A 22032-nucleotide genomic window follows, 5' to 3' on the forward strand; every position below is an offset into this window, starting at 1 on the left:
GGACACCATGAAAACGTGACGCTACCCCAAGACACTACAAAAACGGTGAAATTTGCCATAGGACACCAGGCCCATTATTTTATCATTTTCCGGCTGAAAGTTGTCTCAATTTTTTCGAAATGCCCATATTGCCCTTGGGCGTCGCCATCTATACCAACTCGGTTCGGTCGTCGAAACGGAGATAGTCACTTTCGTTGCCACACTACCGAAGCGAAAATCCCTAACCTTAACCCTAGCTTGTGTCAGCGGCAGCGGTGGCGGAGGAGGCTTCAGCGATGGTGGCGACGAAGACCTACTCAGCTTTGGCGGTTGCGACGGGCAAGCAGCGCTAAAAGCGGCGAAGATGGATGGCTCTATTTCTTCTTCGATCGTTCCTCGCTGCACCACTGAGTTGCTCTTGGGCAAATGTCCATTGTGCGGGACCCAGTTGGAGGCGCGAACGTCGAGGACCCCGATGAATCCAAACAATAAGTTTGTAAAGTGCCCTAATCTTGAGCATGTGAGTATATGCTTTAGAATCAGTTGAATTCGATTTTTTGTTGTTCGGTCTGTTGATTCAATCAAAATTTATTTTGCAGACACCATATGCTTACAGATTTTTTGTGGGAAGATCAGTATGCGCAATTTTTGGCCAATGGCCGTGTAGGTCTGGAACATCAGACAGGACATGGACATTTAATGTTGAAGCAATGTCATCGATGGGGATTGAGGGCTTAGAATTGAAGGGATTTGCAGCAGTGGGACGAATGTTAGTGTACCTTACAGTTGTGCAAGCTTGCTGTTGATATTGGTAGTTGTCATTAGCAAGTAGGCAAGCAAGCAAAGAGTATTTTGGTACATATGTAATGCGAATCTGCTTAATGTAATGTGGATGTCTGAAAAAAATCATGGAGGAATGAATTATGGGATGGTATTGTGATGTCTTGATTTGTATTTGCATTGTTTGACCGAGTATAATTTGTGATCATTTCAGTATAAATTTGACAGAAATGCATAATTGATTGGTTGCATTGCAGCTGGAAATTTGGCAGCACTCTAATTTAGAGAGAATTGGCAGAAATTTTGGCAGCATGCATACACAATTTTGACAGAATTTCAATTGAGATTTGTATAATAAAAATGTCATAAGGCAAATCACATATCAAAAGGACAAATCAATTCCATTGCACACCAAGATGAACTGCCACAAAGCCCTACAGCAAAAGCCACTAAATTTGGTCTATACAAAAGCCAGCACATAGCCATACCACACTTGACACCATTGAGCACATCACATATTGGCCACCATAACACACAGCCCAACAGACAGCTATACAAAATAAGTGCACATAGCACATATTGGCATGGTGCCATACAGTCAGGTTAAAGGGGCATGCTTGCATCCAGCAGCAGCCTTCTTGCCAACATATACAAAAGCCAAAACTTAATGTATCTCTGAGTGACCACAGATGCTCCAGATCTTGTAGGTGTGGACCTGCAAAATGTGAACATGCCAAACAAAACCTGCTTTCAGGTCAGTTTGGGTTACAAATTTGAATTTACACATTTTAGTTGTAAAAGAAGTACAACTTTGAACTTAAACATGTGCTGCTGATTCTTGTGTCAGACAATGCTTTCTAGGCAAAACGCATATCCATCAAAACGTGGCGTAATTCACTGCTCGGCGCCCAGTGCATTTCATCATTCATAATACCTTAGCATACTTCACTGCTAAGGTTAATGGCTTCCAACATTAACCTTAGCCCATTCATTGAGCCTTGACTGTCATTGGAACCACATGTCCAGCATATGCCTTCTTGAATGCTGCAACAGAGAAAGTACTCATGAACAAATTGTTCCAATTCAAGCCCCCTCCATGAAATGATCAAAAAAATTACATGTGTGCAAGGTATGCCCGTTATATGGTGGTGATATATATATTAAGGGACATATGGGAAGTTCGGTAAGCGGAATGCCCATGGAATCAATTGGCAACCCGACCAGTTTTACTTCCATGTTAATTTGGCTACAGCCTATAATGGCAATCAAGACAAGGGCAAAGGTAGAACCCTAATCTTGGTACAATGCAGCCTTGAGGAGCTGTGGTTCACAGTTCCAATCTAAGAAAAAAATTACTCCATACTATAAACAATGCCAATCTTAGGTAGAGATAGTGCTGATATTGTGCGTAGGTGGTAAAGTGTCAGACAATGCTTTCTAGGCAAACGCATATCCATCAAAACGCGGTGTAAATCACTGCTCGGAGCCCAGTGCATTTCATCATTCATAATACCATAACAAAACAGATGTTTGATTAAAAGATTAAAACATCCTAAGATCTCAATGAAAGGATAAAAAACAAATGCCATCTAAGATGAAAGGAAAAAAAACGAAGAGGTAGAGTCTAAGGCCCTCAGGGATAATGCTTGTGATTTTCATCAAGGAAGAAAATTCTCAGGTCTCAAAGATTCATGCCATCACGGGGCAGCCCATACCAAAGAAACCACGTAAAAATGAAGGGAAAAAAGAAACTCAATCTAGGGATAATTTTAGAGAATGTTATTCACGGCGCCTCACAGATGAGAGTAGGCGAAGCGACTCAAGATCTCTGGAATCTAGCCCCTCTGGAAAATTCGAGCCCCTAGAGGAAAATCTGAGGGATCGACTCATCAAGGGGCTCGAGTTGCTTACGAATTTTCCAAAGACACGCGCAGCAATAACATATCAAATCAAAAAGGAAAAACGACTAATAGAAGTTCATTCGAGCCACATGACCGACTAACCCTCACAGTGGAATTAACGCAAAAGCATTCAACGAAGGTGCTTTGGTGCAGTATGATAAAATCCTTGAGTCACGTGAAGAGTACGAAAGGCAGGTCGTGCAAACAAAGCGTGGACAGAAAACAAGAATTCAAAACATAAAACTTAAATGAACGCTAGATAAAATTCAGGAAAAGGACTGACTAAGAACAGAAATGTACCTGGTCAGACGAACGTGGAAACTGTGGGACATCTCACAAATTTTCATCCTTATCCTGTTCTATGAAAGCAAATAACCTGCAGGAATATCTGTTGTTACAAACAATTCAAACTCTACAAAAGTTCCTACAAAATTTCTATGCACGGACTTGTAAAGTTGCATGCGTCTGGGATCTTATAATATATTTTATAGTAGTATAAAGGTGAATGTTTTGCTGAGTCAGGTTCTTTGCGCCATTCTACAACCTGTTTATATGGTTTCACGTAGGGCGATACAAATGTAAACATCAATGACGCAACCTGCGACATTAACATCAGGTTGCCCGGATGATGAACCACCCGCCACAATCTTCCTCGCAGGATATAAAACGATCAGAAGGGAGTTGAAAGCAGATCATTGCAAATCCTAAACGGAGGAAGAAAGCGGCAGGATATTGCTGTTCGCGAGGGTGTACCAAGAATGGCAGACACATGAACCATTCCCCTCCACTACCCCTCGCAGTAGATTGAGAACTCAAAATCAGTTAAAACAACATATGGCACTACCACCTAGCAGTAGATTGAGAACTCAAAACCAGTCAAAACAACATATGGTGGTGATATATTCAGGGACATATGGGAAGTTCGGTAAGCGGAATGCCCATGGAATCAATTGGCAACCCGACCAGTTTTACTTCCACGTTAATTAATTTGGCTACAGCCTGTAATGGCAATCAAGACGAGGGCAAAGGTAGAACCCTAATCTTGGTACAATGCAGCCTTAAGGAGCTGTGGTTCACAGTTTCAATCTAAGAAAAAAATTACCCCATACTATAAACAATGCCGATCTTAGGTATAGATGATGCTGATATTGTTCGTAGGTGGTAAAGTGTCAGTCAATGCTTTCTAGGCAAATGCATATCCATCAAAACGCAGCGTAATTCACTGCTCGGAGCCCAGTGCATTTCATCATTCATAATACCATAACAAAACAGATGTTTGATTAAAAGAATCAAACACAGCCTAAGATCTCACATGAAAGGATGAAAAATAAATGTCATCTAAGATGAAGGAAAAAAAAGAAGAGTCAGTCTAAGGCCCTCAGGGATCATGCTTGTGATTTTCATCAAGGAAGAAAATTCTCAGGTCTCAAAGATTCATGCCATCACGGGTCAGCCTATACCAAAGAAACCAAGTAAAAATGAAGGGAAAAAAGAAACTCAATCAAGGGATAATCTTGGAGAGTGTTATTCGCTGCGCCTCACGGATGAGTAGGCGAAGCGACTCAAGATCTCCGGGATCTAGCCCCTCTGGAAAATTCGAGCCCCGTATAGGAAAATCTGAGGGATCGAGTCATCAAGGGGCTGTTTAGACTAGTTCGAAATACTCCTAATCCTTTCATTTTTCTAGTTTAGTCATAACTAATTCCCGGCGAAAAAATTAAACTAGTTCGAAATACTTCTAATCCTTTCATCTTTCTAGTTTAGTCATCTAAATAGAACTGTTTGTTAGCATTTTCGTTTAGCCAGTGGGAGTCGGAGTCCCACTACGTGGGCGCAGCCTAACTACACTAGTGTTGAATACTAGAAAGAAAATAATAGAGAAAAACCTAAAGAACAAAGAAAAAGAGAGCGTAGAGAAAAGCTGAGAACAAAAACTTTCGCATGTTAAATAATATAAAGAAAACAATCAAGAAAAACGTATGAACAAAAAAACGTACGCTTGCTCCATTCCATGTGATAAAAAAAAACTCTATGAAGATGCAGTTCACCTGCACGTCAAAAAAAAAAGTTTCAACCGTTGTTTATATACGGAAGCAAATGCTGAAGAACAAAAAAGAAAAAGAACTAAAAAAAATACCAGGTTAGATTGGGAAGACGCGGCAGCGACACATAGGCAGAGAGAGTTTGAATCGAGGAAGGAGACGTGTCTGGATCTGAGGAAGCGATGGGGGAAGAACAGCTGACTAATCATCGCCGGCTTGCCGGCCGTTGTTCTACCGGAGGAGAGCCGGGAGACAGCCAAAACCACCGCCGCCGGCAGAAATCAAGCCAGCCCGCCCCGGACAGAGACTACTCCCCTCTCGAACGGCGCCGGCCAGGAAATCCTTGGACGAACACATATGAAGAAGAACAGCCATGGAACCGTGCGGGGCAGAGCACGATTGAATCGAGGAGATGGCTAGGTTGTCTCGGCTCTGGATCGAGGAAGGCGGCCATGGCGGCGACGAGGGGAAGAAGAGGGGTAACTCACTATAAATACCACCTCCTCCAACCTGATTTAGGGCTGAGGTGGGTTGATGCCTTGATGGGAACGCGTACCTAGGTAACGCCGTTCGGCTTCCGTCTGGATACAGGCTTAGCGACCCTCTCCGTGCATGGCACCGTTAGACCCTCGACGGGGGTAAACGGAATATGCTTCGTGATTAAGATAGTAAGAAATTAATCCCCCGGTAATCTCGCACCCCTTCCGTTTCGAATCGGGTGATTAAAGGGGTGAAAACCAACGGCTCATAGTGTTGGTGGGCCGTGGGCCGTGGGCCGAGAGAACGTGCATCGCGCGGCTTCGTGTGGAGCAGATGCACGTACGACACGGCACCCGGACCGACCGACGGCTCGGCCACGTCACGCACGCCTGCAGGCCTGCTTGCCTCATGAGAGAAAAGCGTTTTTAAAAAAAATAATGTTTTTTTAAAAAAAATTAAAAACGAGGTACTCCTACACGTAAGAATATTAAACTGACGTACTACACTATTTCGCTTTTTACTACTACAAGTCTACCACTCCGTGTGTGGCTGCATGGGCGCATGGCTCAGTGGACCAGGGATGGCAATTTCCCCGTGACGGGACCCGCCCCTACGGGGTGGGGGCAGGTACAATTTCTCACCCGCGGGGGAGGCGGGGCCGGGCCCTGCATTTTTGCGGGTAGGGGCCGGGGGGAAAGTTCACCCGCGGGACCCGGGGGTGTATATTAAACATTCAAATATAGCCCATACAAGGCCCAACCCACCAACCCAATAAAATAGTGAGGGATAAAAACAAACCCTAGCCTCCCCAGTTTCCAACTCCCCATCTCAACATCTCCCCTCTAGTCCGCATCGGCATCACGCACCCAGGCAGAGGCGGCGGCACGGCAGCACGCCAGGGTGCACGGCGAACTTCTGGATCTCGCCGTTGCAGGTCGCCCTCTGCCCCTCTCCCCTCCCCTCCTCTCCCCTCCTGCTCTCCCTCTGTCCCTCCTGCTATCCCTCCGGCTCTCCTTTCCAGCTGCGTGGTCGAGTGGCGAGGGCGGCGGCGGCCGGCGAGGGTGCGGTCGTGCGGCGCAGAGGCGCGGCGTCCGGCTGCCCGTGGCGAGCCGCGAGCGCGAGGGGACAGGTGCGGGGCCGGCAAGGGGACAGCCGGACAAGCGCGGCAGCCGGCTCTGGGATTCACAGCTTCACGCACTGTTGAACCTTGAAGGCTTGATTGCTTGAACTCATGTGTGTGTGGTGTGTTTGCTTGGCTGGCTGAGTGTTAGACTGAATGGTGAAGTACTGAAGTGCTGTTTGTGTATTGATTATTGAATGTCAGTATTTGTGGAATTGTGGAGGTCATGCATGCTTGTGCTTTAATGCTTCAACGATGGAATGATAGATCAATACTTCAATATGTGTTCTTGCTGAAATTTTTATGATGCTATTCAAGTATTCATTTTGTGCTGATTTGATTGAGTTGTTACTCACTGCGGGGGCCGGGTCGGTTTCGGGGCCCCGCAGGGGCCGGGCTGGGGACTGATTTGCACCTGCATGTCCACTCGGGGCTGGGGCCGGGTGGAGAGTTCGGGGGTCAGGGTCGGGGCCGTTCCAGCCCAACCCGCCCCCGCCCCGCCCCGTCCTCGAGTGGCGTGGAACGGTGCATGTGGACTTGGTCCTTGGAGGAGGAAGAGGACCGCATCTGCATATCACGTCACGCCTTTCCAAGCCGGCACGGTAAGGGCGTTTACAGGCATACATGTACGTCAATGCCACATGTATGCACTGTAAACGTCCTTATCGTGCTGGCTTGGAAAGCACAGGGAGAATGGCGCGGCTGTGTTGTGGGGGCTGTGGCCTCGTGCTTCATGGCCTCGTCTCCCCAATCTACGCTGGCGCCGGAGGGAAGTGGGGAGAGGGAAAACTCCGGCAGCCACGGGCGCCGGCAAGGCCACCACCATAACTAACAACTTGTTCATGGCCACCTCCATCTCTCTCCAAGCACTCCAAACCCTATGCCCAAATTTCTCAAAATCAAGCCATCTCTACAAAATCAAACTCCCTGCTGCACAAGATCACATATTCACAAATCCAAAAACCGAGCCCATAGCACAGACCCCAAATCCCAAAACCAAAAAAGAAAAGAAAACGATTTGGAGCTGGCGAGCTTGATCCGCCGCCGGCGCCGTCGCCGTCGCCGTAAGGGCTGCCCGGCGTTGTTGTTGCCACTCGGGCCGTCCCGTCGCCGCTCGCGTCTCGCGCCGCCATCGATCCACCGCCGCCACTAGGGCTGCTCGGGCCGTCCCGATGCTCGCGCCTCACGCCGCTCTTGATCCACCGCTGGCGACGTCGCCGCTAGGGGAGAGGGGCGAGGAGGAGGAGGGGAGCGCGGGGCTGACGGGGAGAGAGGAGAGGCGGCTCCGGTTGCGCCGCCGCGCGCCTCGCTCTCTGCAGCGTTTGCTCTGTGTCTCTGCCGATGGGGAAAGTAGTAGAGGAGAGAGAGAGAGAGTGGGTGGGGAGATGAAAAGTGAAAAGTTGGTACCGGTAGGACCCACATTATAAGTAACTGCACTGTAGAGCATGTAGCTTATATCATTTTTTATCTACAAGGCATGCGAAGAATACCAAAATTTAGTGGCGCACTGTGAATGGCCTAATCGTCTTTTCACCCCATGACGTCACGTGAATGAGCTAGCACTTCAATATCCATTTGAAAGGGAGTATCTTTCGTCCTGGTGACTTTGTCGGTCTCGTCGATCACGACCGTGGTCACGAGTACGGTGCTGATTATTGTTGTCTCGATGATGCAACGCAGAAAAATCATTTAATAATTTATTTCTATAATTTATATTAAAATTTGAAGCAATTTATCAAGTGAAATTAATGAGGGAAATAAAATTTCTTTTGAAAACCATAGCTAGAAATATTTTTTTAAATATTATCCGTGCCCTAAATTACATCTGAAATTTTCCATAAGTTTTCGGAACTGACTAAATAATTTTAATAATATAAACATTATTTCAGATATTAATTAAACTAAAAAACAATCAAAATCTTTCCTTTTTCCCTTGGGCCGTTGTCCTCCTCCCCTCCCTCACGGGACGGCCCGTCCTCCTTTCTCCTCCCAGCCAAATCAAATCCTCCTCCCATCCCACTCTAGCCCAGCTTGCCTCTTCCTTCTCGCAAAGTTCATTTAGCCTTGTCCTCTCACTTGTGCTGCCGACAGGGCACCTGTAAAGGTCATCCCTTACTTTCGGCCCGAGCAGCAACTACCACTCCCCCGCTCGTCACCACCTCTCTCGCGCACTTCTAGTGCCCGCCTTTGTCTCCAACGACGCGGACGCAGGTTGTCTCCACCTCCTCCACCTTCTCCCCACTCCCCGGCAAGAAACAACGCCGATTCAACTCTACTTTACCCACGTTGCTGCCTCCCTCTCCCTCCAAATCCACTTCTCTCGGCCTCGAGTAGCGCCTCCCGAGCCCATAAAAAGGATCCCCTTCCTTCCCTTTCTCGTTTTCCACTCTTTTCCCGAACTTTCAACGCTTAAAAATTGTCCCCTCGCCGCTCGTCGCCGATCTCCGGCCATGCGCCGCCATCGCTCTAGTCGCCTTCGCACAGTGACATTTGCGCCGCTAGATTCGCGGCGCCACCCGCCCCTCAACCTCCGCTCCGTTTCCCCAAAACACCGCCGGAGCACGATCTCTGTCACGTCCTGATAAATTCATCCCGAAATAAAAATCATTTTCTAAAAGGAATAATAGAATTAATTAAAATTCGGAAAGAAATTGTCAAACACTAAAATACGTACAAGAAAAATTCGAATGTGGCCCGGAGAATTTTTGTTAAATTCTCCTTGGTCAAAAAGGAGCCCTCAAATTTTACTTGAATTTTCAGAGCACCGGAAATAATTATTAAGCAACAAAAACAATTATCAAAGTTTACTAAAAAGGAAAACCTAAAAAAAAATAAATCCTCTTCCTCCTTTGGGCCAAGCCCAGCCCAAAGTTTCCCTCTCCTCCCTCTTTTTCTCTCCCTCTCCTTCTCTCCCTCCTTCTCTTGGGCTCCCCTTTCCCTCGGCCCAGCTTCCTCCTCCCTCTCTCTCCCGGGCTGCCTCTTTCCCCCCCCTCCCCTCCCGGCCTGCCCGGCCCAGGCCGCCTCCCCCTCCTCTCCTCCTGGGCCGTGTCCCGGCCTAGCCGAGCCCCCCCCTGCCCGAGCCGCCCCTCCCTCCCGCGCACGTGCGTTGCACGCGCGCTGAGCGCGCGCCCGCGTGGGGCCCACGCGCCAGGCCGCCGTCGCCTTCTTCCTCCAGCCGCCGCCCGGCTTCTCTCTCTCCCGTGCGAACCCTACTCCTTTCCTCCCTCAAATCCGTGTGATTCGCTCATGGGATTCCAAAATTAAATAGGGGAAATTAACCCCCATTGATGTAACGCCCCGATTTTCGTTCGGGTTTAAAAATCATTAATAATACATTTTCTAGAAATTAAATAAAAGTTAAATCAATTTAATCAAGTGAAATAATGGGAGAATTAAAATTTTCCCTTAAAAATCATTGGCCGGGAATATTTTGTAATATTCTTTGTGCCCTAATGTGCTCTCCGGAATTTTCCGTGAATTTTCGGAGCTCGAGAAATAGTTTTAAAGTCACAAAGTTCATTTTATCAATTAAAATAAAAAGAAAAGCAATAAAATTTCCTCCTCTTTGTTTTTAGGCCGCCCGGCCCAATCCCCCTCCTCCTCTCCTTGGCCCGCTCGCCCCTCTCTCCTTCCCCCCCCTCTCTCGGGCCGGCTCCCCTCTCACTTGGCCCGCTCGCAAAAGTCTGTTTTGCATCCCTCCTTCTCTCCCTTCGCCGACAGGTGGGACCGGCGGTCCCACCCGTCAGCTCCTCCTCCTACCTCTCGCCGGCCAACCCCAACCGCCATTGCCGTCCACGTCGCCGCAAAATACGGCGCCCTCCCGCACCCGGGCTCGCATCCAACGACGTGGGCACGATCCCCTCCACGTCCTCCACCATCTCCCCCACTTTCCCCCAAAAAAACGGCGCCGGTTTGACCTCCCCACGAGCTCCACGTCGCCTCCCACTTCGACGCCGGTTGCCGCCCATCCCGGCCTGAGCCACTCCCTCCCGAGCCTATAAAATCACTCCCCCGGCCATCCTCTCCCTTTTCCCCAACTTTCCCGCACTCCCCGCGCTCTCTCCCGCTCTCCCCTCGTTGCTCCCGTGCTCTGCCGCTTTCCGGCGAGCTCCGGCTGCACGCCGCCGTCGCTGTAGCCGCCGCCGCGCCGCGCCGCTTGCACCGTCGGCTCCGCCGCTCTTTGCCGCACACCGGCCACCGCTCCGTTTCCACAAAACTCCGCCGAAACACCACATCCACCGTGCACCCGAGCCACAGCTGCCTCTCGTCACCTCCAGTCGCGCGCCACCACCGCTCCCGTCGCTGCCGCGCTGCGCTACCACCGCCATCGGCATCGCCGTTCCTCGCCGCACCCCGGCCCCTACTCCGTTTCCCCTCCCTGCCCCTGGAACGCCGCCGCCGCGTTCACCATCTCTCTCCGCCGCCACCGCCGAGTCTAGCCGCGTCGCGCCGCCTCTCCGGTCGACGCCGACTTGTGCCGCCACCTCCTCCGGCTTCGTCATCTCGAGGGCCCCGCCGGCCCTCGGCCGCGTCTCCGCCATGGTCGGGTGTCGCCGGAACGCCGTTCCCGCCGCCTCTCGTGCCAGTCGCCGCCATCCTTTCCGCCGCCAGCCGCCTCCCTGTGGTCGTCTCGCCGTCGCCGTCCTCGGTGAGAATCCCCACCGTCCCTTCCCCTTTTTTCCCTCCTCCGCCGCTCCCCGTGCCCGCTGCCGCGACGCGCCGCTGTCGCCGGCGGTCGTCTGGCCGCACGCCGCCGCGCGCTATCGCTCGACCAGGCCGGCTGTGCCGTGCCCGTGCCCCAGCCGCGCCGCCTCGTGGCCGTCCGATCGGCTTTGGGCCGATCCGGGCCGTCGGTTCCCGTGGACCGGCGGTGGACCGCCTCGGTGGTCCCGGTCCACGGTGGACCGGCGCCCTTGTGCCGCTGACCGGTGGGGCCCGCTTGCCGGCGCCGCCCCTCCCCCTTGATGACGTCAGCGAGGTCCATTTTCTTTGTAAAAATAAATAATAATTGCGCAATAATTCGATAATAATTATAGAAATCCATTAAAATGGCTCAAAACTTCTAAAATTCATATCTAATTCATTCGAACTCCGAATTGAGCCATTCAACTTGCAAAATTCATCTAAAATTGAGCTCTACATGTTTGTTTAGTTTTTATGTACTGTTTCCTTGGTTTTTATTAGAGTTTTTCCTCGTTTTGCGTGCCAGCGTGTAGTTTCCGTCGTTTCGGAAGTCCGCGGTCGCGAGGAAAAGAGTTCGGAAGATCAAAGTGAAGAAGCAAGGCAAGTCGCACATTTCCCCTTGAGCATGTTGATCCTAATTTATAAATGTTTTACCGTTTGCAAATAAATATGCATGTTTTGCTAATTACATGGGATCAGGGTTTACCTATCTGCTCGCTTGTGCCATGTTTACTTGATATCTGTCCTTTGTCAACCTTGGGTGATAAATCGACTAGCTTGTGTTACTTATGTGACCTAGCTAGAACTTTATGCTTAGCCATGCTTAATTACCACTAGCTCAGTCGATGGGATAATTGCAGTATTAGACATTCTAGTATCTTGTTGAGCTGCGTGCTCGAGACATCTGGCCATGTTACATGGTCATAATTATCCAACTAAAATGCGACTGAATGGTGGGCTGTGGGTGCATGGTTTTGCGAGTCGCACCCATGGCAATTAAGGACCGGTTCACGGGAAACCCTGGAAGACTTACAGTGCTTACCACAAGCGGGAATGGGTAATTGCTTGATCTGAAGTATAGCTCGACCCTTTCCTAGGCACCGGTGGCGAGGGTGGGCGTGATGGAGTTGGGTCGGCCGGGGTGTCCGGTTGTCCAGCTGCCGGATTCACCGCGGCGCAAGAGGGGACCGCCCACTGCCTTTTGAGGGGTGGGGGTGAAACCTTAGCGTGGTGTGGATGGTTAGGGAAGGGTTATGCGAAGGGTCTCGTCACAATCACTCGACATGGTGACGTGTGCATCATGGGCACATGATGACGCGGTGACATGTCGGTGGGTTGTGTCTTGTGGGTACAGTTGTGCACCTCTGGCCAGAGTAAAACTATTCGAATAGCCGTGCCCGCGGTTATGGGCGATCGACCAGATTCACCGTGATTAGTCCCATCTTAATAAATCGACCCAATGCACTGTAGTATAGTTGGGTTGGTTGGGCCTGTTCAACGTGGTGTAGCGTTGATCAGTGGAGATCTAATTTACTTTAATTACCCAACCGTTTTACTGTTTGCTAAATAAAATGTTTTCCAACCGCCTTTATGCAAATAGCCACAAACCCCTCCTTGTATTCCTTTGCACGTCTGCATCATTGGTGTGGCTTGCTGAGTACGGTGGTTGTACTCAGTCTTGCTATTATTCCCCCTTTTCAGAAGTGTAGTGCTTCTGAGCTGAAGATGAAGTTAGAAGACCAAGGCTCAGACCCCAGTTGAGTTTTGCCTGTGGAGTGGAGCTGAAGCCCCGCTAGGATCGCCTTTTTCCGCTGCTGCTGCTTTTGTTTCGGTGTGAGGACTAAGTGCCTCTTCTGTAAGTATTTTACGCTTTATTTACGTTTGGAACTGTTTATTACTTGTCGTTTTGTGTACCCTGGCTGGTCCTGCACAGGGATTTAATACACAAAATAGTCTGGAAATTTGGGCTAAATTTCTGGGCGTGACAAAGTGGTATCAGAGCCAACTCGACTGTAGGTTGAACCAAATGGTCAAACCCTAAGGACAAGTTTTCTGAAAACCCTACTTGCAAATTGTCTCCTCTCGCCCTTCGGCATTTCTTTGCGAAACGGTTTTTCAGAATTCTCCTCCCTGTCTCTCCAATTCTTTTAGTTGTCAAACCTAGAGGACCAGCCGTCAGCTTCATGTCTGTTCGGAAGTCAAGTCAAGTCAAGCCTCAAGCTTCGTGCAAGGAGCGAGGAGATCAGTTCAGAGTCGTCGTTCCGCGAAGATCAAGAAGAGTTTTCCCGAAGTTGACCTAAACCCAATCTGTCCCAGAAGAGTAGTTTCGTTAGCTTCTAGATCGTGTGTTGTTTGCTTGTGTGTAGGGGTATGGTTTGCGTCATTGGTGGGGATGCGACCATACTAGGTTGTTTGCTTAAGCAACTTAAACCATAAAAATCTACTCACAACAGATCAATAGGCAAGTGGTTTAGTACCTTATCTTTAGCAACCCTTCTCTTCCACCTCTTTTCCGTTCTGGCAGCAGATGGTCAGTATCAGAGAGAAGAGCAACAACAACGGTGTATGAAAGTCACAGATCAATGGATCAGTCGAAAGCTACCAGGTACTCCCGATGCCAGAAGAACCCCTGCTCGTGATCAACATTTGGTATCCAGGATCAGAAGATGGGTGTATTGATGCAGGAGATGCAAAGCTCGATGCAAGGTCGAATGTAGCGGAAGCAACTCTAGCAGTAGTGTGTTGCAGTCAGAGTCAGTGGATCAGTTCAAGACAACAAGCTACCAGCTGAGTCGGAGCACCTCGCTCTGGTCAGATCCTGGCCAGCCAAGATCTAATGATGGATGTGTCAGATGTTGATACCGCAACCGCAGAGTCCAAAGCAGCAGATGCAACGACAATGTCTCCAACAACAAGTACAAGCTCAGATGCAAGCCGGAATCAGGATCAGAGCGATAGTCAGTTTGTTTTCAAAGAGGAAGCACCCGCAACCTCAGATAGTACGCCACCAAGTCCTCAGCAAATCAGCACAGCTAAGCCACCACCAATCCCAGGAGTAATATATGCTACCTATTGTGGTTATGGTTTCCAAGAGCAGTTTTTGCAAAGTGTCCAACTATCCATGGAAGATGTACGACAGGGCACCTCTTAGAGGGTTGTTCCACGGTAAGACGTCAGCGTCATCACATCAAGAGCTTTGTTAACGACACCCTAACTCCTCAAGTTGTGTCAGTTCCAATGCAGAGTCGGTCAGTTCAGTTTTGAGGAATCAACTATGCAACTCGACACCGAAGTCAAGCTAGAAGCAGGACAGTCATGCCAGTAGTTAGAACTTATGGGAAAGTTAGTCAAGAGTCAATGTGTCCATGAGCTAAATGAGAGTCATCTTTATGTGGAATTTCCTATCATCAACTAAGGGTTAAGTTCCAAATCTTGTCAGGATGAAAGTGCATCGCCATTGCTTCAATTTGATGGACCGATGAAGTTTCAGTCTTCAAAGTCAGGGCATCTGTAAATCCGAGAAATGTTGGTTATTTTTCAAGGACAACAGTTCAAAGGTTCTCAGTCAGGCGAAAGTAAGACTACCCACTGTAAGGGGGGTAGGTCTCTGAGATGAGCTTTGGCTTACCTCGTCGCCGTTTCAGTCGAAGGATCGACGAGGTGAAACAAAGTGGTTAGTAGTTAAAGGAGTCGGTTGCGAGCCACTAGCAAAGTTACCCCAATCTCAAGTCAACAGGTTCGATTTGAAGGTACACCCGTGGGGCCAGGTCAACAATTCAGCTTAGAGAAGTAGCATCGAGGACGGTTGCAGTTCAGACGAAAGACAGGTTAAGTAGGTTTTCCTAGAATTACTTGTCATTTGAGTTGGGACCAATCCAAGTGGACATAGGGTAAATGATTTACAAATGCCAGATTCCATTTTCATCCTCTTATAGCCAGCGTGGTGAGTTCTCAGGTTACCAAAATTGCCAACCTCAACAGTTCAGTCCAAGATAAGTAAGTTTCAGGAGCATCCGCAGTCCTAGTCTAGGTCAGTTCATGCAGAACCAGTCGGTCCAGTTTTCGCAAAGCAAAGGAACAGAAAGGTCGAATCCAGCCAGTTCAATCGTGCAGGTTTGATCAACCAGTCAATCAATCAGTTTGAAGCAGAATGTGGCAGTTCGATGTGCAGATCAGTCAGACCGCCGACCAGCACCGGCTTTCTTTCTAGCCATCCCAGAATCTCGGGACGAGATTCCTGTAAGGGGGGTAGATTTGTAACGCCCCGATTTTCGTTCGGGTTTAAAAATCATTAATAATACATTTTCTAGAAATTAAATAAAAGTTAAATCAATTTAATCAAGTGAAATAATGGGAGAATTAAAATTTTCCCTTAAAAATCATTGGCCGGGAATATTTTGTAATATTCTTTGTGCCCTAATGTGCTCTCCGGAATTTTCCGTGAATTTTCGGAGCTCGAGAAATAGTTTTAAAGTCACAAAGTTCATTTTATCAATTAAAATAAAAAGAAAAGCAATAAAATTTCCTCCTCTTTGTTTTTAGGCCGCCCGGCCCAATCCCCCTCCTCCTCTCCTTGGCCCGCTCGCCCCTCTCTCCTTCCCCCCCCTCTCTCGGGCCGGCTCCCCTCTCACTTGGCCCGCTCGCAAAAGTCTGTTTTGCATCCCTCCTTCTCTCCCTTCGCCGACAGGTGGGACCGGCGGTCCCACCCGTCAGCTCCTCCTCCTACCTCTCGCCGGCCAACCCCAACCGCCATTGCCGTCCACGTCGCCGCAAAATACGGCGCCCTCCCGCACCCGGGCTCGCATCCAACGACGTGGGCACGATCCCCTCCACGTCCTCCACCATCTCCCCCACTTTCCCCCAAAAAAACGGCGCCGGTTTGACCTCCCCACGAGCTCCACGTCGCCTCCCACTTCGACGCCGGTTGCCGCCCATCCCGGCCTGAGCCACTCCCTCCCGAGCCTATAAAATCACTCCCCCGGCCATCCTCTCCCTTTTCCCCAACTTTCCCGCACTCCCCGCGCTCTCTCCCGCTCTCCCCTCGTTGCTCCCGTGCTCTGCCGCTTTCCGGCGAGCTCCGGCTGCACGCCGCCGTCGCTGTAGCCGCCGCCGCGCCGCGCCGCTTGCACCGTCGGCTCCGCCGCTCTTTGCCGCACACCGGCCACCGCTCCGTTTCCACAAAACTCCGCCGAAACACCACATCCACCGTGCACCCGAGCCACAGCTGCCTCTCGTCACCTCCAGTCGCGCGCCACCACCGCTCCCGTCGCTGCCGCGCTGCGCTACCACCGCCATCGGCATCGCCGTTCCTCGCCGCACCCCGGCCCCTACTCCGTTTCCCCTCCCTGCCCCTGGAACGCCGCCGCCGCGTTCACCATCTCTCTCCGCCGCCACCGCCGAGTCTAGCCGCGTCGCGCCGCCTCTCCGGTCGACGCCGACTTGTGCCGCCACCTCCTCCGGCTTCGTCATCTCGAGGGCCCCGCCGGCCCTCGGCCGCGTCTCCGCCATGGTCGGGTGTCGCCGGAACGCCGTTCCCGCCGCCTCTCGTGCCAGTCGCCGCCATCCTTTCCGCCGCCAGCCGCCTCCCTGTGGTCGTCTCGCCGTCGCCGTCCTCGGTGAGAATCCCCACCGTCCCTTCCCCTTTTTTCCCTCCTCCGCCGCTCCCCGTGCCCGCTGCCGCGACGCGCCGCTGTCGCCGGCGGTCGTCTGGCCGCACGCCGCCGCGCGCTATCGCTCGACCAGGCCGGCTGTGCCGTGCCCGTGCCCCAGCCGCGCCGCCTCTTGGCCGTCCGATCGGCTTTGGGCCGATCCGGGCCGTCGGTTCCCGTGGACCGGCGGTGGACCGCCTCGGTGGTCCCGGTCCACGGTGGACCGGCGCCCTTGTGCCGCTGACCGGTGGGGCCCGCTTGCCGGCGCCGCCCCTCCCCCTTGATGACGTCAGCGAGGTCCATTTTCTTTGTAAAAATAAATAATAATTGCGCAATAATTCGATAATAATTATAGAAATCCATTAAAATGGCTCAAAACTTCTAAAATTCATATCTAATTCATTCGAACTCCGAATTGAGCCATTCAACTTGCAAAATTCATCTAAAATTGAGCTCTACATGTTTGTTTAGTTTTTATGTACTGTTTCCTTGGTTTTTATTAGAGTTTTTCCTCGTTTTGCGTGCCAGCGTGTAGTTTCCGTCGTTTCGGAAGTCCGCGGTCGCGAGGAAAAGAGTTCGGAAGATCAAAGTGAAGAAGCAAGGCAAGTCGCACATTTCCCCTTGAGCATGTTGATCCTAATTTATAAATGTTTTACCGTTTGCAAATAAATATGCATGTTTTGCTAATTACATGGGATCAGGGTTTACCTATCTGCTCGCTTGTGCCATGTTTACTTGATATCTGTCCTTTGTCAACCTTGGGTGATAAATCGACTAGCTTGTGTTACTTATGTGACCTAGCTAGAACTTTATGCTTAGCCATGCTTAATTACCACTAGCTCAGTCGATGGGATAATTGCAGTATTAGACATTCTAGTATCTTGTTGAGCTGCGTGCTCGAGACATCTGGCCATGTTACATGGTCATAATTATCCAACTAAAATGCGACTGAATGGTGGGCTGTGGGTGCATGGTTTTGCGAGTCGCACCCATGGCAATTAAGGACCGGTTCACGGGAAACCCTGGAAGACTTACAGTGCTTACCACAAGCGGGAATGGGTAATTGCTTGATCTGAAGTATAGCTCGACCCTTTCCTAGGCACCGGTGGCGAGGGTGGGCGTGATGGAGTTGGGTCGGCCGGGGTGTCCGGTTGTCCAGCTGCCGGATTCACCGCGGCGCAAGAGGGGACCGCCCACTGCCTTTTGAGGGGTGGGGGTGAAACCTTAGCGTGGTGTGGATGGTTAGGGAAGGGTTATGCGAAGGGTCTCGTCACAATCACTCGACATGGTGACGTGTGCATCATGGGCACATGATGACGCGGTGACATGTCGGTGGGTTGTGTCTTGTGGGTACAGTTGTGCACCTCTGGCCAGAGTAAAACTATTCGAATAGCCGTGCCCGCGGTTATGGGCGATCGACCAGATTCACCGTGATTAGTCCCATCTTAATAAATCGACCCAATGCACTGTAGTATAGTTGGGTTGGTTGGGCCTGTTCAACGTGGTGTAGCGTTGATCAGTGGAGATCTAATTTACTTTAATTACCCAACCGTTTTACTGTTTGCTAAATAAAATGTTTTCCAACCGCCTTTATGCAAATAGCCACAAACCCCTCCTTGTATTCCTTTGCACGTCTGCATCATTGGTGTGGCTTGCTGAGTACGGTGGTTGTACTCAGTCTTGCTATTATTCCCCCTTTTCAGAAGTGTAGTGCTTCTGAGCTGAAGATGAAGTTAGAAGACCAAGGCTCAGACCCCAGTTGAGTTTTGCCTGTGGAGTGGAGCTGAAGCCCCGCTAGGATCGCCTTTTTCCGCTGCTGCTGCTTTTGTTTCGGTGTGAGGACTAAGTGCCTCTTCTGTAAGTATTTTACGCTTTATTTACGTTTGGAACTGTTTATTACTTGTCGTTTTGTGTACCCTGGCTGGTCCTGGACAGGGATTTAATACACAAAATAGTCTGGAAATTTGGGCTAAATTTCTGGGCGTGACAATTGATTCCTCTTCAATTCCCCCCAATTTCCCCCTTGAATGCCGCCCCCAATCGCCGGGAACGCCGCGCCTTCCTCGGCTGCCTTCCATGGCCGCCGGCCGCCTTTACCGCCGCCGTTCCGACCTCCCCCGTGGCCGGCTCCCTCTCCTCTCCTATAAAATGCAACCCCCTCGCTCCGTTCTATCGCTTTAGCTCCCTCCCGCGGTCTCCCGTGGTCCCTAGCCACCTCCCCACCGTCGCCCTCCCTCTCCCGTGCCGCTGGACGCCTCCAGCCGCCGGTGCCGCCTCGACCGTGCGCCGGCCGGCCGCGCCGTCGCCTCCTCCAGCGTCGCCGCTACCTCCTCCACCCCGGCCTACCCTCCGTTTCGCGCGGTGACCGCCGGAGGCGCGTTCCCGCCGTCGCCCTTCCCTTTCCTCCGCGCCGGCCGCCTCCAGCCGCCTGTGCCGCCTCGCCCGAGCGCCGGCCGGTCGCGCCGTCGCCTCCTCCAGCACCGCAGCCGCCTCCTCTTCGCCGGCCTACCCTCTGTTTCCCGCGGAGACCTCCGGAAGTGCCTCCCCGCCGGCAACCGTGGTGTTGCCGCCACGATTTCGCCTCCGGCCGCCTCTGCCGCGTCCCCGGTGCGCCGGCCGACGTCGCCACCACCTCTCCCGGCACCGGAGTGCCGTCCTCTCTCCCGGCCAGGCCACGGCGTCGCCCGAATTTCGCCGGAACGCCGTCATCTCCGCGCCGGCCTCTCCTTCCTCCTCGTCGGCTCGTCGCCCCGCTGCACCACCTCCTTCACCAACATCGCAGCGGCGTGTTCCACGCTGTCCCCTCCTCCGCGCAGCCGCTGCTGGCTGCCATCGTCGTTTCCTTGTCACCGTTCGTCCTCGCCGATCGACGTCCCATCGGTTGCCCGGCTCGTCGTCTCGCGGCGCCGCCTCCGTCATCGTCATCGTAGCGGCGTGTTCCACGTCGTCCTCGTCCCCGTGCAGCTGCTGCTGGCTGTCCCTCGTCGCCCCCTCGCCGGCCCCGGTCGTCGTCGTCCTCGTCCTCTCGTCGTTCCCGATCGTCGTGGCGTTCGTCCCTCCGTCGAGCCGTTCTCGTCCGTCGTCCGCGTTCGTCAAGCGAGCCGCTGCAGCCCCGTCATCGTCTTCGTCCTCGGCTCCGCGTCGTCAAGCCTCGTGCCGGCCACGTCTCGCCTTCGTCCAAGGATCGCCGCCGAAGCCGTCCCCTCGCCGTTCGTCTCCGTTGTGCCCGTCTGTCTCCGCCGCGCCCGTTCGTCGTTGTCGTTCCCGCGCCTCGTCGCGTGGTGGTAAGGATCCCTCTCCCTCGCTGCCCCGTCCTCGTCCTTTCGGTGTCGCCCGTGCTCGTTGTGCGGTCGTCGACCCCGGTACCCGTGTACCGGTGTCGGTAATCGTTCACGTGTGCGGGTGGTGACCGTGTAGTGTCCGTGTTAGTGTGCCCGCTCGGTAGCCGCGTGGTTTCCACGTGTGCAGGCCGTGTGGTGTTTAGTGGAGTCCGTTTGTCGGCCACTCGCCTCGGTTGACACACGGGGTCTGCTTCCGTCGACCCGGGGACCGCCTCTGTGTACTCGGTCTACCGCGGTCCTTTAGGTTGACATGTGGGGTCCGCATGTCAACGGCGCAGCCTTCCTGTCTTTTCCAGGCTAGCGCTTACACATGTTTTATAATTGCAAAGCTTAATTATAATAATCCGCAAATCTCCATATAACAGCATTAAACTTCGGATGATCATATCTTGGTCATACGAGCTCCGAATCGATCCGTTCAAGTCTCCTAATGTTTGTTATAACCTAAAGAACCCTGTGCTTTGTTTTTATGTATTGTTATTGCTTCTTTATAGGCTTGTAGCTTTGCTTGTGTGCTTCGCGTAGCTTCTGTCGTTCCGGAGGTTCCCGAAGCGTGGTTCGCGGTCGTCGCCGAAGGTTCGGAAGTCCGTTCTCTCTGAGCAAGGCAAGTCACATCATCCTTGAGCATATTGAATCCCAGTTTATAAAATTATTTTGATTTAAATTAATGCATTACCGCTTTATTTAAATTCCCGCGTTATCACTGTTTTATTTAGCCATGCCTATTTACCTTTGTTATGACCTTAATATTATTGTTATTGATATTATTACCTTGTTCACCCTAGATTAAACAAAACCCCAACTAGTGGACACTCTACTCATGGTTCCACTAGTACGAATTTAGGTAGGTGCTTCGCTGATTAATTAGGCAACATTAGGTGGTTTTATAACTTTAGACTTTGGGAATTCTCATATCATTTGGACACTATGGAATTGTTGGTTTATGGTGGAATTGGACATACACCTCTCTTCCCCTTTCAAAACCCCTAAAACCTGTTTTCGGTGGGGTTTGGGTGCATGCCAGTTGTGGGAAGTAGCACCCCGGCCACTATAAGGATTAAGCTCGGGCCTCTGTTGCAAAGCACTACCGTACTTCCACATGTCTAGTGGGTAAGGCTTAGTTTGTGGCTCAGTCTGGTTATAAACAAAAGTACACGGATTGGAGATGGATGAAGTCGGGGGTCGATGGACATTCTCCAGGGCAAATGAAGGCTACACGAGCTGCGGCCCGGTAGTCGAGATGTCGTGGCAGAGGGTTGGTGCCCTGCTGCTTGGGACTCAGTCCTGCCTGCCTGTCCCGGGGGTTCCGGCCGTAGGCAGGATTGGGTCGGTACTCTTGTCTATGGCTAGGATGGGTTGGAAACTATGTCACGTCTTCCGTCCGTATACCGTGGTGGTATGTGGCACGTGGTTACACGTGAGGAAGATGTGTCTTGTGGGTAAAGATGTACACCTCTGATCAGAGTATAATCTATTCGAATAGCCGCGCCCTCGGTTATGGGCAAGCCGAGCAATGTACCCAAGTCAGTGTTTTAATTCTTAAAATTTGCTCAACAACTAAAATGTGGAATGGTTGGCCTGGGTTGGCTTGGGACGAGCTGGGACCCAGGGTCGGGTTGCCAGTTCGGTCTGAATCATCGTAGGCCTTGGGTTAAGGCAGGTTCGTGTGGGTTCACGGCCTTGATTAATAATACTGTGTAGCTCTAGGATCGTCTTTATAAATGGCTTTGGGCAACTAAGTGACTTTTAAATGCGGTTTACTGCAAAACTTAACCCCTATATTATTATCCCCTTGTACTCCTTTGCATTAATTGTGCATCTCCGGTGTGGCCTGCTGAGTACTGTGGTTGTACTCATTCTTGCTCAATCTTTCCCCTCTTCAGTAAGAGAAGCGTTGGAGAAGATGTCTTAGGTGGAGTCCTGGCTTATACCCCAGTTGAGCGCCTGTGAAGATGGAGCCGTAGGCCCGCTAGTCCGCTGCTGTTTATTTTTGATTGTCCGGCCTGAAGCGCCTTTGTAATAATGTAAATATTATCGATGTAATAAAGATGTGTCTTT

At 51.2% G+C, this 22032-nt stretch overlaps 1 long non-coding RNA gene and 7 other non-coding genes across 9 annotated transcripts; all 8 read right to left on the reverse strand.

Annotated features, from left to right (window-relative positions):
- Window positions 1–1139: 1139 nt before the first annotated feature.
- On the reverse strand, window positions 1140–5165 carry LOC9268040 (uncharacterized). Of its 2 annotated transcripts, none has more exons than XR_010741581.1 (5): window positions 4798–5165; window positions 4658–4708; window positions 2961–3036; window positions 1694–1803; window positions 1140–1474 (listed from the first exon to the last, which is right to left on the reverse strand). It is a non-coding gene; the product is annotated as an uncharacterized lncRNA (long non-coding RNA). The 2 variants fall into 2 exon arrangements; XR_010741580.1 differs by having other exon boundaries at window positions 1140–1503.
- LOC112939125 (small nucleolar RNA snoR118) lies at window positions 1600–1688 on the reverse strand. The gene has a single exon (XR_003242667.1). It is a non-coding gene; the product is annotated as a small nucleolar RNA snoR118 (small nucleolar RNA).
- LOC112939173 (small nucleolar RNA snoR109) lies at window positions 1927–2014 on the reverse strand. The gene has a single exon (XR_003242715.1). It is a non-coding gene; the product is annotated as a small nucleolar RNA snoR109 (small nucleolar RNA).
- On the reverse strand, window positions 2180–2267 carry LOC112939123 (small nucleolar RNA snoR118). Its single transcript, XR_003242665.1, has one exon. It is a non-coding gene; the product is annotated as a small nucleolar RNA snoR118 (small nucleolar RNA).
- LOC112939146 (small nucleolar RNA R66) lies at window positions 2389–2464 on the reverse strand. Its single transcript, XR_003242688.1, has one exon. It is a non-coding gene; the product is annotated as a small nucleolar RNA R66 (small nucleolar RNA).
- LOC112939172 (small nucleolar RNA snoR109) lies at window positions 3570–3661 on the reverse strand. The gene has a single exon (XR_003242714.1). It is a non-coding gene; the product is annotated as a small nucleolar RNA snoR109 (small nucleolar RNA).
- Window positions 3827–3914, reverse strand: LOC112939124 (small nucleolar RNA snoR118). The gene has a single exon (XR_003242666.1). It is a non-coding gene; the product is annotated as a small nucleolar RNA snoR118 (small nucleolar RNA).
- Window positions 4035–4110, reverse strand: LOC112939147 (small nucleolar RNA R66). The gene has a single exon (XR_003242689.1). It is a non-coding gene; the product is annotated as a small nucleolar RNA R66 (small nucleolar RNA).
- Window positions 5166–22032: the final 16867 nt, after the last annotated feature.

Source organism: Oryza sativa, chromosome 5, assembly GCF_034140825.1.
Source record: "Oryza sativa Japonica Group chromosome 5, ASM3414082v1".
In the NCBI taxonomy this organism is placed as follows: Eukaryota; Viridiplantae; Streptophyta; class Magnoliopsida; order Poales; family Poaceae; genus Oryza; species Oryza sativa.